The sequence below is a fragment of the Vigna umbellata genome, unplaced genomic scaffold (assembly GCF_029865625.1).
Source record: "Vigna umbellata cultivar VRB3 unplaced genomic scaffold, Vumbellata_1.0 scaffold_376, whole genome shotgun sequence".
NCBI classification, from domain to species: domain Eukaryota; kingdom Viridiplantae; phylum Streptophyta; class Magnoliopsida; order Fabales; family Fabaceae; genus Vigna; species Vigna umbellata.
In genome coordinates, this window is record NW_028274433.1 from 53,928 (window position 1) to 69,556 (window position 15,629).

At 32.6% G+C, this 15,629-nt stretch overlaps 1 pseudogene; it reads left to right on the forward strand.

Annotated features, from left to right (window-relative positions):
• Nucleotides 1–7,897: 7,897 nt before the first annotated feature.
• On the forward strand, nt 7,898–12,970 carry LOC124848868 (uncharacterized; annotated as a pseudogene).
• Nucleotides 12,971–15,629: the final 2,659 nt, after the last annotated feature.

Below are 15,629 nucleotides of genomic sequence, written 5' to 3' on the forward strand. Positions count from 1 at the left end.
CCTTGTTGTGAGGTACTCTTAGGGCTTTCCAGCGGGCTGTGCTGTTCAGTCAAGTCACTCCAAGGTAAGGGGAGCTGGATCTTGCTTTCTGTTTTGTAAATTAGGGTGTGCATGAGATAAATTGTTGTTTGAAGTGGGGAAATAACGTATGTATGGATTGTTATGAATGAGTGTCGTTTGTACTGGAATTGGAAATTTTGTATTTGAACTCGATTGCTCAAATGCCTATCTAATAGTGAAACTGTGGAATTGTACGTATGAATTGGGATGGATAAGGTTTGAGGCTAATATTGAATGGTTGAATGAAGTGAAGTCTCTTAAATAGGTGATTATAGTACTTAAGTGAATTAGGGTGTTTAGGGTCTTATTAGAGGAACTAAAGTGGTCAAATTGAGAATTGGGTATTACAGATTATTCTGGTCAGTTTAGGTGGCTTAGGCAAGTAAATTGGGGCCTAATTGGACCCCTAAAATGGTCAAAATCAGACTCAAGGTGGTAGAATTAGATTTGGGCCCCTAGGTTAAGAGATTTTCAGTTTTCAAGTATAAATCAATGCATAAAGACTTTAAAAAGATGTTAGGAAGGGTTAAAATCAGTTAGACATGTTTAAGTCAATATATACTTCGAGTTGGGGGTGTTAGAAGTTCACCAAAAAGGTTAGAATGAATTTTGAGTGGTTAAGTTGTGCAAATCTGCAGAATTTCATTATGCAGATTTTGCAGACTCGTAGAGCGAAGCCTTTCGCTCAGCGAGTCGCCCTGGCGAGGTGTTCTCTGTTAGGGCATTCACATAGCGACTCTGTGCGCGATGCGAATTATAACAGAGGGTTGCTCTCTGTTTGGTGAGTCGCGTAGCGAATGTAGTTGCTTTGCGACTGTTGCTAGCCTGGGAAATTAGCCAAATAAATAGAATAGCAAAGAATGGCGCGTAGCGAGAGTTCTAGGGGGTTGGTCTCTGTCTAGGCTCGCGCATAGCGACCTGGGTGCATTATGCGAGAGGTTGAAAGTCTGATGCATGTTGCGAGTTAATTCGCATGGCGAATTAGGGGGGTGCGCTGTGCGAGACCATCTTGTCTCGCGTTGCGAATAGGGTGCGTTGTGCGAACCTTTTGGGTCCAGTCTTCTCTTTTGCTCTTGCTTTGGGTGAACCAAGTGTGTGGAATGATTGAAATGCATAGCATGATGGTAGTAATGTTATTGAACTGATAGTATGTGATGGTATGAAACATGTTTGGTGGTTGAATGTATCAAGTATGGTTGATGGACGTAATTCCATGGATCTCTAAGGAGGTTACATGGTGGTGCTTATAGTATTGGACATAATTTCATGATCTTCAAGGAGAAGATTCATGGTAGTGCCCTTAGTTTTTAGATTGATTTGCATGGTAGCTCAGTCTTGGGGGTTATCCTGGAACTACAATGATCGATCATTCTCAAGTAGAGAGGATTGAACTATGTCGTGAGTAGTAGCAGGAGGTCCTAGTCTTGGGTGCTTCCAATATGGCCCAAGGTGAGTGATAACGGACTAACCTCGTGAGTGTGGTAGGGTGAAATCCATTGGCAATGGCTTTGCAAAGCAGTAGAGGCCACAACGAGTGCACGACCCGCCATAGCTCGGGAATCATTCTAGGTCCGGACGAGTCAAGTTTAAGTGCAACATGTCATGTTTGTGTAGTGTAGTGTATCTGTCTTACTTACATGTTGCATGTGACTGCTATAACATGATTTTTATATCTAGCTCACCCTTGCTTGTGTGTTTGTGTTTTGTTTGGGTATGTTTTTCTTTTGCAATGATCATCCACTTGGATGTGAGCAAAGGCGGATGAGGTGCCTCTAGAGCAGGCTTTGGAGGACGACGGTGTTGCTGCTTAGTTTAGTTAGAACACTTGGTTGTCCTTATTATTTTGAAATACTCTAATGTGTTTGAAGTTTTAAATTATGACTTATTTTGGAATGACTGTAACTTTAATACTTTACTTACAGTCTACTTCTAACTGTTCTCTTATATTAAAATGTGAACTTACTATATTATATTTCTATATAATATGGGATGTTACAAAAAGTTATAGAAGAAACAAAATAAAAAAATTAGTATTAGTTTTTTTCATAAATTAATCTTATACATTAACTAATTCATAAAAAAAATACATCATACAATTTATCTAAATTTTCATTTTTTAATATATACATATATAATTTTTAACTTAAAAAATTATTTTATTTTTCTTCTATAAATCCTTACAAAAACAAGTCATCCAAACCTAATCATCACCCCCATTTTGCTTACTCCTTTACCAAACGTAGATTTTTTTTTTCATTTCTAAAACAAATGATGAAGTGTTTTTACTCTCTACTTTTTTAAGTTTGCAAGGGAAAAATAAAAGAGGGAAGAGAATAATGTGTGCAAACTTGGAGAGTGTAAAACCCTAGAAAAAGACCAACAAAAAGTTGCTCCTATGTGTTATCCTTTGTTGTGCACTCAATGGACCATATTTTTATGGGAAAAAAAGGCACCAAAACATTTGTAAACAAAAACATGTTGAAAGAACATGCGCATGCCAACCAAATATGATTAAAACTTTATGCACATATAGTTTCTCTTATCGTTACCTATGATTCCCTAATTTGATTTTGAACTAACTAACAAAACATATCAACCCACTTAAAAAGATGTTTTTTTACAACAAAATAACTAATAATCAAACCCTAATTTACATAGAAAGTTGTCTAACTAATAATTAAGGTGATCCCATTTCCATGAATATATATATATATATATATATATATATATATATATATATATATATATAAAAGAAAAAACAAGACCTATAAACTAGGATTATTGTAGGTTAGGACAAACATGATTTCTATGCATTTGAATTTCAAACACTTCAATAATTTTATTCTCTGTGCCACCACCATGATATTTCTCCCATTCACAATAACATGAGGTTGGTAAAGGGAAGCTCCATTAATTATGCAATTTTCAATGTACAAACACACCTATATAGGGTGCTACCTAAACTTGATCCATGCAATGCATTGTTCTATTGCACACACACAACTTTATTCATTAGTTTTTGCCTTTTGCCAAAAGAAAAATAAATTTATTATTATTGTTGTTGTTATTTTCTATTCTTGAAGTGAAGAGAAAGTGTATTTTTCTTAAGAAAAGAGACATTGTACCTAAAGTACTTGTGTTGAGTGGCAGATGGCAGAAATGGGCCATAATATCCACCATCCAAAACAAAACAAAGAATTTACAGAGTGGGACCCTTCCAACTATTATGCTTTGTCTTCAAGCATAGATCATGCCAAGCTCAGGTTACAGCCATGGTGGCATTCACCAGTTTTAGCAGGTAATAATGATGGAGAAACAATTCTGGTAAAAATAAAGAAAAAGGGTAATTTTAATGTATTATTATTGTCCATTTTGGACATTATTATCTAATTATGCATAATGTCTGAGTTAAATTATGTTCAATGATGTGTGAACAAAAGTATAAATACTTTACATTGACAATTAAACAAATAAATTAAACTTAAACATGCCGTTAATACTTGTAAAATGTAATTAAAATGAGTGAATTTAATTTGAATCTAAAATTTCTTTTTTTTTTGTTCTTCTAATATTTTAAATAAATGTCTATTCATATTATGAACTATTTTAATATAGTTTTCATTCCTTTCAAATTCGAAACCATAATTTTAACCCTAATATTCAAAATAAATAAATAGCATTTATTTCTATAGAATATATGTTTTTTTTCTCAATCTCTCTCTCTCTCTCTCTCTCTCTCTATATATATATATATATATATATATATATATATATATATATTGATGAATTAATTCTCAAATTTTAAAACTATTACATTAAACCAAACTAAATTAGTTTATTCAACTAAGAGGAAAAATATATTTAATGAACATTGAGATGAAAAAAAAAGTGATTGCTTTATTTGTTTGACTTTACTTGGTGAAAAGTGAGAGGGTAATTAGAGATGCATGGAGTGTGTTCATTATTATTGTTGTTGTATAGGACACAGTGTCCTTTATTCATGTGCAAGCTGGTGAATAAGAAGGAAATAGGGTCCAAAGGGGCCATATGAATCAACCTCAAAAGAAAATATTAAAATCTGTGAAGTTTATGGGATGACCTAGGTTGATTTCATGTATACTTATATCCACATTATTACACTTCCTGCCTTTGTCCTTGTTGGTTGCTACTCCCAACTCTATGGATCAAGATATGAGATCAACTTTAAAATATTAAAATATTAAAATATTAAAACAATTATTTCATGTCATTTTTTTTATTGTATAATGTTATGATCTTTGATAATGGTAATATTCAAATTCTTGCCTATTTAACAAATTTAAAACATTGGAACATAAATATAATTTTTGTTGTCAAAAATAGAGGATTTCGAGTATCACTATAAAAATCATTAAATAATAATCAACACAAAAAAATATTAATTATTATATTAACTAAGTTAACCTTTATTTTATAAATTAAAAAATTATTAATATCTAAAACAATTTTTATTATAATAAAAATATATAACCAGTTTGTGAATCTATTAACTATCAAAATTTTAGCTATTTAAATATAATAATAATAGTAGTTAAAATCTTGATAACTAATATTAAAGACCAATTATTAGACTCTCATTCACAAATTAATCTTTATATTTTATTAATGATATTAGAAGTTATTTAGATATTAATTATTTTTAGTCTATAAAATAAGCATCTAAACAAATAAATACTTATTATTTAATGATTTTTTTAAGTATATATATAACATCTAATCATTAGGTTAACTCATAATTATTTGATATTCATCACTCATTCATTTTAGAATTAATACAGAAAAATCTTTAGGTTATAAGAAAGAAATATACATAATACTCATACATATGGCTTGTTAAAGACCAATTCTTATACATAACTACAGCCAGAAAATTTTCAGAATATTAATTTACATACTATCAATAACCCCACAACATAAAATCCTTTGCTGATTCACCATAACTTATTTCTAATAATGTGTTAAGCTATTATCTTCACATTTAAAAAGCATATAGCGTGCATATAATAAATTATACTAATGTAAAACAAGAAATATATTGAGTTTAAACTCAAATATATATTAACTTCCACCTTGTTACAAATCTCTATCAATTTGTATACAACATCACACCAATATATGTCTCTATTAAACTTAAAAGTCTCTTATAATTGAATAAACTATAACTAGATTTATAATTTTGTGATTTTGAAATATGAATGAATAATATATAAAACACGATAGGATATTTACAATTTAGGATAGTTGATCATACATACTATTATAGAGTAAAGTCAAGTTGACTCGAGCTCAAGTTGAGTCATGTCGGTCTCGACTAAGTTAGGCGAAGTTGACAAAAACTTTAGTTGAGTTAAGTTGGTCTGAGCCTAAATCGAGTTAAGTTGGCTAAGCCCGTGTCGAAATGAGTCATCCCAAACCTAAGTGAAGTCAAGTTGGTTCAAGCCCAAGTTTTGAGTTAAGTCTTTCAAACTTAGGTTGAGCCAAGTCAGGGCAAACACACATTTAGTCAAGTTTGGATGGGTCAACATTCAATCAAGTCAAACCGACCCATGTTTAGTTGGGATGGGGCCAATTTGGTTCTAGTCCAATCAAGACCACGTCAGGCATAATCCGATCAAAACCAAGGCAAGCTGAGATGGTCTTAACCTAGGTCAAGTTGAGTCAATATCATCTTTAACCAAGTTGGAATATGTTCATGTCTTTGTCAAGTTCGGTCTAGTTTTAGCTAAAACGAGGAATAAGTTAGGTTGAGCCCAAACAAGATTAAGACAATTTGAGTCAAGTTTGGCCAAGTTGAATTTAACTTGATATGTCGGGTCAATACGTAAGATTAGAGTGATTTCAAACTAAGTTCAATGAATTTCCTTTTAAGTCAAATAAAGTCTATCGAATCCAAGTCTAATTGAATGAACTTAAACTCAAGTTGATCCAAATTATGAAATCAAAATATAATTTTAAGAATGAAAAATTTCAAAATTCTTATTTTTTAGGTAAAATTCTTTAATTTTAAATAATTCAATTACTAATAAAATTTTAGAATTTTATATTCTTTTAAAATTCTTTATCCAAACAAAATATTTTGTCACACAAATTTCAAATTCTCTAATGAATTTTAATTTATATCCTCTTAAATGTTATCAAACACATTATTATAGAATAAGATAATCCAAAATTTGCAATTCGTAATGGTATGAAATACAAAAAGGAGTTGATTTGATTTATGAAATGTTAAAATAATGTTTGGTGAGTGAAAATTGTATTCCACATTAGAATTTTGAAACCTCCATATATATTGGACTTTTATGTTATTATTTAATTCTTCTTATTATGTGTTTAATACTTTATATATAAATACGTTCATAAATTTTATAAAATTAGTGTGTTTTTATAAAAGATATTCTTTGTTTTTGATCGCTCTAGAAGTGTGAATAATTGTTTTTTAAGTTTTCATAAACACATGCAAATTTTAGTTTAATTTATATCAAGTATTTTTGTGTACTTTTTATTTTTCCAAATTTTGAAAAGTTTATATCTTTTAACATGTCATTGGGGTAAGTAAATAACATCACTAATTTTTCATTCTAGCCATTTTTTAATTGTTGCTAATGTAGTAACTTTTAAACTAAAGTAAAAAAGCACATAGGGAATGAAAAAGAGAAAAGTGTTAAGAAAATTATTTGGAAAAGATCAGTGTATAGGAATCAAAATAAAAAGTCATAGTATCACATTAAAAGACATCAATTTTAAAAAAGTGATTGCCTTAGTTAATGTTTTGTTTAAAATTACGTTAGTTTATATTTCAACGTGATTTTAGATCACTCATGTTAATGATTTTTTTCTTTACACTTTATTATTAAATGAGCCTTGATTCGTCTGTAGCAGTAAACTATTTGATTACATTGGATCTGGTTTTGAAAAAAAAGTGATTTTGATAACTAAACACCAAACTTAAGAGATTAAAAAGTATTTTAGAAAATTATTGTTGTTTTCTAATTTTAATATATAGAGACTGCAATATGTATTTTTTTTTTTAATTTGAGGAACTAGAATTTTTATTTTAAAACTTGTGAAGCTAAAACCAAATTTATCGTACGTTTCAAAGAAAAATGTAATTAACTTATAATAAATTTTGAAAATTGAGAAAGTAAAACTACATGTAGTGTTTATTTTATTAAAGTAAGTCGGAAATCTAATTTACCTTTACTCAACAATAAAATACACGTCACTTTTTATTTTATTTTACACATCCCCCATTTCAGAAGCAAAATCCCACAAAATCTATCCATTTATACTCCAATATAATCGATTTTTACCTTTTTATAGTTAACATCTAATTATTAATTATGATGCTAATCATGTGCAAGATCCAACCATTTGATTCCTCATGCACTTTAATTTATAGAGGGCAATTATGACTTCCATAATAGAAAACTAAACAACTGTGAGCAAGTTAAAAGCATATATATATATATATATATATATATATATATATATAAGGGGTAGTTTGTTTAGACAGAAAACAAGTGCTTTCAAAAAAAGTGATTTTTATAAAAGTAGAAATTGTTTTATGTTTATTTTGTTTATGTATCTACTTATTTAGATAAACTGTTTAAATAACTTATCAGAATAAGCAAGTTTTAATTTCTGCTTACTTTAATAAATAGATAAAAAATGGTAATAAGCACTTTTGTTTTAATAAAAATAGGTGCTTTTTGTTATAGATAAGTGAAAACAAACATATCATAATGTGTCGACCTTTTGCATTAACTAACTCATTTGATTTTGGGACAAAGACAACAGTGGTTTGTTATGATTGAACCCCTTTCAATTTCTTCTCAATGTTCTTCCTTTTGCTTTTCGACGAAAAAGTTGTAGTGTGCTTCCAGACACACACCTTCAGCAGAAACAAAAAACGCTTAAATTTGATGTAAAAGTTGTATTCTAGACCATGACTGGTACTTAAAGATGTCCATGGATGGTTCATGTCACTAGAGCTGCATGAAAGAAGATTCCAAATCTGAATCAGCTGCCATGTTGGACCCTCTCATTCACAAATCAGAGAGAGGAAAATTATGTGAAATGAAAAAGCAAAGGAAACTGCTGAATCTGGTTTCAAAAACCGACACAAAGTGGAACACTAAACATTAATTGGGTGATGAATCTGTCTGTGGTTAATGGTTATCCATATACAATTTTTTTTCCACTCCAACAACACTTGCTTTTGCTTTTGCTTTTTAAAAGCTAAAGATGACACCAAAGCAGTGTGTGTAAGTGTGTGCTGTGAATGTGAAGAAGAAAAAGTGTTAAGGGAAAGAAAGAGAACAACATTGGATGCTGCTAGTGTTGTTTGTTTTAGCTTTCTATGCTCTTCATTAGACAATTAATCTTATCATTCTGTGTTGTTTGTGTATAACCAGATAAACCTTTTAAGGTCTATGAAATGTTGTAATTTCTGTTTCCCTCTCATAGTGTATTTGGTTTCTTTCATTCATATTCTACTCCTCTAAGCCACTTCTCTCTCACAAAATGGCTACCCTTTCTTCGTTCAGTTTTGTACCCTTTTGCATGCTCTTGTTCCTTGTTTGTCTCACTAGTCCTGCTTGTGTTTCTTCACTTCAACTTTCCTTGAGAAGGCAAGCTTCAATCCTTGTTTCCATGAAGCAAGATTTTGGAGCTGCTAACTCTTCTCTCAGAAGCTGGGACATGTCAAACTACTTGTCCCTTTGCAGTTGGTATGGCATTCAGTGTGACCATGACAACAGGTCTGTGGTGTCAATTGACATATCAGATTTGAATGTTTCAGGGTCAGTTTCACCTGTCATCACAGGACTCTTGAGCCTTGTGAGTGTGTCACTCCAGGGAAATGGCTTCTCTGGGGAGTTTCCAAGTGACATTCACAAGCTACCAAGGCTGAGATTCCTCAACATGTCTGCAAACGTGTTCAGTGGGAATTTGAGTTGGAAATTCTCCCAGCTAAAGGAGCTCCAAGTGGTGGATGCTTATGACAATGCTTTCAATGGGTCACTTCCTCTGGGTGTCACTGATCTCCCAAAGATCAAGCACTTGAACTTTGGAGGGAACTACTTCTCTGGGGAAATCCCTCCAAGCTATGGAAACATGTGGCAGCTCAAGTATCTGTCCCTTGCAGGGAATGATTTGAGAGGATTCATACCAAGTGAGCTTGGGAATCTCACCAACTTGACTCATCTTTTCTTGGGATACTATAATCAGTTTGATGGTGGAATCCCTCCAGAGTTTGGTAAGCTCACCAATTTGGTTCATCTAGACATTGCAAACTGTAGCTTGACAGGTCCGATTCCTGTTGAGTTGGGAAACCTGAAGAAGTTAGACACTCTCTTCTTGCAAACAAATCAGCTGAGTGGTTCGATCCCTCCCCAGCTGGGAAACTTGACTGGATTAAAAGCTCTTGATCTATCATTCAACATGCTCACAGGAGGCATCCCTGATGAGTTCTCAGCCCTTCAAGAGCTTACCCTCTTGAACTTGTTCATAAACAAGCTGCATGGAGAAATTCCTCACTTCATTTCTGAGCTACCAAACTTGGAGACTCTCAAGCTTTGGCAGAACAACTTCACTGGAGTGATTCCTTCTAATCTTGGCCAGAATGGCCGGTTGGTTGAGCTTGATTTGTCAACAAATAAGCTCACTGGTTTGGTGCCAAAATCTCTGTGCCTTGGAAAGAGGCTGAAAATTTTGATCCTGCTCAAGAACTTTCTGTTTGGATCTTTGCCTGAGGATCTTGGTCAATGCCACACACTCCAAAGAGTCCGTTTGGGTCAGAACTACTTAACCGGGCCATTGCCACATGGGTTTCTCTATTTGCCTGAACTTTTACTTGTGGAGCTTCAGAACAATTATCTTAGTGGTGGCTTACCACAATCAACAAGCAGCACACCCTCCAAACTAGCACAGTTGAACCTATCTAACAACCGCTTCTCAGGGTTTCTTCCAGCCTCAATTTCAAATTTTCCAAACTTGCAAATTCTTCTGCTTAGTGAAAACAGACTCTGTGGAGAAATTCCACCAGTTATAGGGAGGTTGAAAAGCATCCTCAAGTTTGATATAAGTGTCAACAACTTTTCAGGTACTATTCCACCCGAGCTAGGTAATTGTGTCTTACTCACCTATTTAGATTTCAGCCAAAACCAGCTATCAGGTCCCATTCCTGTTCAAATTGCTCAAATCCACATATTAAACTATCTCAATGTCTCATGGAACCACCTAAACCAAAGCCTTCCCAAGGAACTTAGGACCATGAAGGGCTTAACTACAGCAGATTTCTCTCACAACAACTTCTCAGGTTCAATACCGGAGGGGGGGCAATTCTCAATCTTTAATTCTACATCCTTTGTGGGTAATCCTCATCTATGTGGTTATGACTCCAAGCCATGCAACCTTTCTTCAACATCTACTCTGGAGTCTCAAGAAAAAAAGAGTGCAAAACATGGGGTGCCTGGGAAGTTCAAGTTCCTTTTTGCATTGGCATTGTTGGGGTGCTCATTGGTGTTTGTAACCTTGGCCATAATCAAAAGTAGAAAAGACTAGGAGGCACTCCAATTCATGGAAGTTAACAGCATTCCAGAAGCTGGAGTATGGGAGTGAGGACATCATAAGTTGCATAAAGGAAAGCAATGTCATAGGAAGAGGAGGATCTGGGGTTGTGTACAGAGGAACCATGCCAAATGGAGAGGAAGTGGCAGTGAAGAAGCTCTTAGGAATCAACAAAGGATCTTCTCATGACAATGGCCTCTCTGCAGAGATAAGAACATTAGGGAGAATCAGACATAGGTACATTGTGAGGTTGTTAGCATTTTGCTCAAACAGAGAGACCAATTTGCTTGTCTATGATTACATGCCAAATGGAAGCTTGGGGGAAGTGTTGCATGGGAAAAGAGGTGAGTTTCTCAAGTGGGACACTAGGCTCAAAATAGCTATAGAAGCTGCAAAAGGACTTTGTTATCTGCACCATGATTGTTCCCCTTTGATAATCCATAGAGATGTCAAGTCAAACAACATACTCCTCAACTCTGATTTTGAGGCTCATGTTGCTGATTTTGGGCTTGCCAAGTTCATGCAAGATAATGGTGCATCAGAGTGCATGTCTTCCATTGCTGGTTCCTATGGCTATATTGCTCCAGGTACTTTAAATATTCAACTACATATAATTGGAGAATCATGATTGGTAACTTCAGGTTATATCTTCTGGCTCAGTTCAATTTTCTAGCATCACTAACTTCAAGTTGAAGACATTATTACCTAACACCTAATAAAAACTATTGCATACTATAGTGTCAGCACACATGGTCCGAACAATTTTTACCTGAAGGTGAAAAGTTTGAGCTCTTCTTTTAAACTGAAAATCTTTAGTCTTAAATCTACTTTTGGTTCTCATTAACATGTCATTTTAATTAATAAAAAATATATATAATTACTTGTTTAGTCCTCAAATTACAGTACCATACTGACAGATAAATATGTGACCTTGTAAGAGCTTTTCCCTCCAAAATATTTGGAGGACATAGCTGTTCAGTAAGTATGTTTGGCCAAATGAAATGAGTGAAAATGCTAGCATGCAACAAGAAGAATGATTATAGAGGCTCTTTTTTTCAAGGATAAAATAAAAATTTTCATGTGTTAAATGCACTTGTGATTGATTTTTTTGGGTACAGAAATGGTTTTTCCCCTCCGTAGCCACTGTAGCATGTACTTGGTCTTTTTTATGGGACCACAATGTCCAACACCATGTACGTGGATTCCTAGACTGACCAGTAAAGGCTCCACTAACACAGAGGAAATTCTTTTCACTTTTATTTTTCACGCTAACTGGGTGTGTGCTTGCTTTTTTGCATGCCTTGAAACTACAAACCCTTAATCCAGAACAAATCACAGCCCTCCCTTTTTGACCATCTTCATATCAGTGACAGTCACTGAATGCACATTAACCAAATGCATATATTTTACCCCCCACAAAGTTTCAGATCGAGATCTATGATTCACTTTCTCAAAACCCCAGATGAAAAAGAAACCTGAAGAATTTAGGCACAAGACACAAGTTGGTTATCTTTTAGAAATTTCACTTGTTACTTTGGAAAATCAAAACGAAGCTTTTCCCTTTATCTGTAAAATAATGTTGGACTAGTCTTCCTTTAACTTACCCACTTTTTCCTCAATGTTAAATTAATAATTTCATCCTTTTACCTTATACCATTCTATTGCAACATTTAATTCCTAAAACCAGTGACATGGATAATGACCATCTAACATTATTTTATACATGTTTGTGTGAAAATTTAACATCATCATATATGTGTGTGATATCAAGTCTAGTAGGGCTACTTTACTGTTGAAATATTGCATTTTTTTAGTGGTTTTTATTTGTTACAGAATATGCATACACATTGAAAGTGGATGAGAAAAGTGATGTTTACAGCTTTGGAGTGGTGCTGCTAGAGCTCATAACAGGGAGAAGACCAGTGGGAAACTTTGGGGAAGATGGATTAGACATTGTTCAATGGATCATGATGCAAACAAATGGGAACAAAGAGATGGTGATGAAGATCCTTGATGAGAGGCTACATCACATTCCTTTGACTGAAGCAAAGCAGGTGTTTTTTTGTGGCAAAGTTGTGTGTTCATGAACACAGTGTGGAAAGACCAACCATGAGAGAAGTGGTTGAAATGCTTGCACAAGCAAAACAACCAAATACATTTCAGATGCAGTGATCTAGAACAGTAAAAGAGAACAACTTCCAAAGAAAAGAATGACTTCTTCCTTGATACATATATCCTTTGTATTGGTTTCCAAACTAGTTTGTTAAATGAAATTTTAATGTTATTTTTCTTTTCCCTTTTACTTTACTGGCATCTCTTCAATGGGTGCAAGAGAGTCACTATAGTTTATATGGTTATGCATGGGAAAGCTAGAATTAATGTTAAACTGTCCATAGCTTGTTAAAAGTTTGTATAATACATAGGGATTTTGTTGGAATGAGTAAACATTTATATTTTTACTTAATTACAGTTATTTGTTGATATATATTGATATATATATATATATATATATATATATATATATATATATATATATGAATAAAGGAATTAAAAATAATGCCTGACAGATTACAGTGCGAATCTCTTTCATGTCAGAGAGTTTCTTTGGAAAGAAATATTTTTTAATTATAACTATTCTAGTGGTGATTTTTTTTTATGCCACTATTTTACAATGGGACATATTTTTCTCAAAGAAAAGATCTTTTATACAAAAGAAAAAAATCTTAAAACTTTTAGAATGTTTTACCAATTTTGTATCATGTTCGTTGAGTCACTAAAATAAATTATCGGCTAATGATTTTTTTTTGGGTTAAATATGTTTTTAGTCCCTAAACTATTGGCCGTTTCTGGTTTTCATCCCTCTTTTAAAATAAGATACAATCTGGTCCTCATTCTTTTCAAAACGTTCGTTTTAGTGCTCGAAACTTTGGTTTTAGTCCTCATTTTGTTGACTAAATGAGAACCAAATTTTAACGGTGTTAGTTTTCGAGGACTAAAACGAACGTTTCGAAAAGAATGAGGACCAAATTGTACGAAAGAGGGACGAAAACTAGAAACGACCAATAGTTTAGGGACTAAAAACATATTTAACCATTTTTTTTAACAAAAATACTAAAAAGATTTTACATTAAACTAAAAATCATAAATTTTTATAAATAAATAATGTTTTTTTAATTAAATATAAAAATGCAAATATTTTGTAGATAGCTACTAAACTTTAAGTGTACGTACGTTGTGTTCTGTTTTCCAGCCAAAATCACCTGCTCTCAAGGCAATGAATGAAAATATGAGACATGAGCGATGTGAAGTTTCATAAGCAAATTGGATTATAAGGTATTTGGATTGGGAAATAGATGTAGATGGACTTAAAGTGATGGAAAGAAGATTATAGTATTGTTAGGATTAAAGGATTTGAAAAGATAACGAAAAGATTTGAAAGGTAAGTTTCTCATACTTATAAATAAAAAAATGTTTTAATTGATAAAAATAAATAATTACCAATTTTCTCTTATTTAAAATTTGATTTATATGTTTTTTATATTTCAATTAATTTAAATTAAATGATATAAAATACGTCTGTCAAATTTTATATAATAAATTACTACATTATTTAAATTTAATGAATTATATCCAACTAAAATTAATATAACCTAATTAAACAATATATAAGTATTATATATAACTAATAAATAATTATCACACAAGTATTTACTAAAATCACATATATAAGTAATAAATAATTACCATACAAACCTCCATGATTAACACCGTAACTATTTATTAACTAAAAAATAATAATATATAATTAATAAATATTTTATTAAGAATTAAGTGATATTTATCAACATACAAAATTAAATTAAGTAACAATTTTCATTATATTTAACCTCTTAAAAAGTAATAAACAATAAACCACCGGAACTACCACTTCTTCATATAAGATTACCAAGAACCACAGTTTTGGATGTCTTCCACCATGATAATGGTTAAAAATAATGTTATCTGTGATTTAATTTTGACACTAAATACATCTTTTTCTGTTTAGAAACTTGTTTGGAATCATGTTTTTCTGTTAAGTTGTGTGAATAAGAGAGTTGAGGTTGAATTTGATGGTTTTATGACTAATTTTCCTTGTTTTGGCAAGAAATGAGATAATATGGAAAACAGAGATGAAGTGTCATGGAGATGGAGCTCAGAAAGGCCTGAAAAAGCACTAGAAGGGAGGAGTGCTCGAAGCTTGGACGCCCTTTCTGGAGGCTTAAGCGCAAAAGAGTGTCGCTCACTGCCTGGACGCCCCTTTTGGGGCGCTTGAGCGTCAGAAGCACGAAGCTTGGGTGCCCCTTTGGAGGCTTAAGCGCATAAGAGTGTCGCTCACTGCCCGTGCACCCCTTTTGGAGCGCTTGAGCACTAGAAGCACGAAGCTTGGGTGCCCCTTTGGAGGCTTAAGTGGGGTGCTTGTGTAACACCCCAAATAATTTAAAGGGTATTACTCATAGTAAAGACTAAATTAATTTGATATCTGATATAAACAATCAAACTTTATTTCAATTCTTCTAAAATACAATTCCAAACTTGCAAACTTTAAACAATATAGTCTTCACCACTTAACATAAATTCGAAATTAAACTTATAAGTCTTACACAACATATTTTTCCAATGCAAATTTATTCTTTTTACAAAAATCCCTGAAAGTTTTTCCCCGCATCTCTCTCATCATCTCTAAGCTTTTTCAACCGCATCTGCAACATTATCTGCTCACATATAACATGAGTTATATGATCATAGCACAAACAAATAAGGGTAAGCCAACCATATCATACAATCATTAAACTTACTTATAATATAAATGTTTCAATCATGTATTTCTGCAATTTATAAATACCATTATCCCGATGTCATTAATTCATTCATTTTTTTTCTTAACTTCTTCAAAATCATCTTTCTCATTTTCATAAACCTTA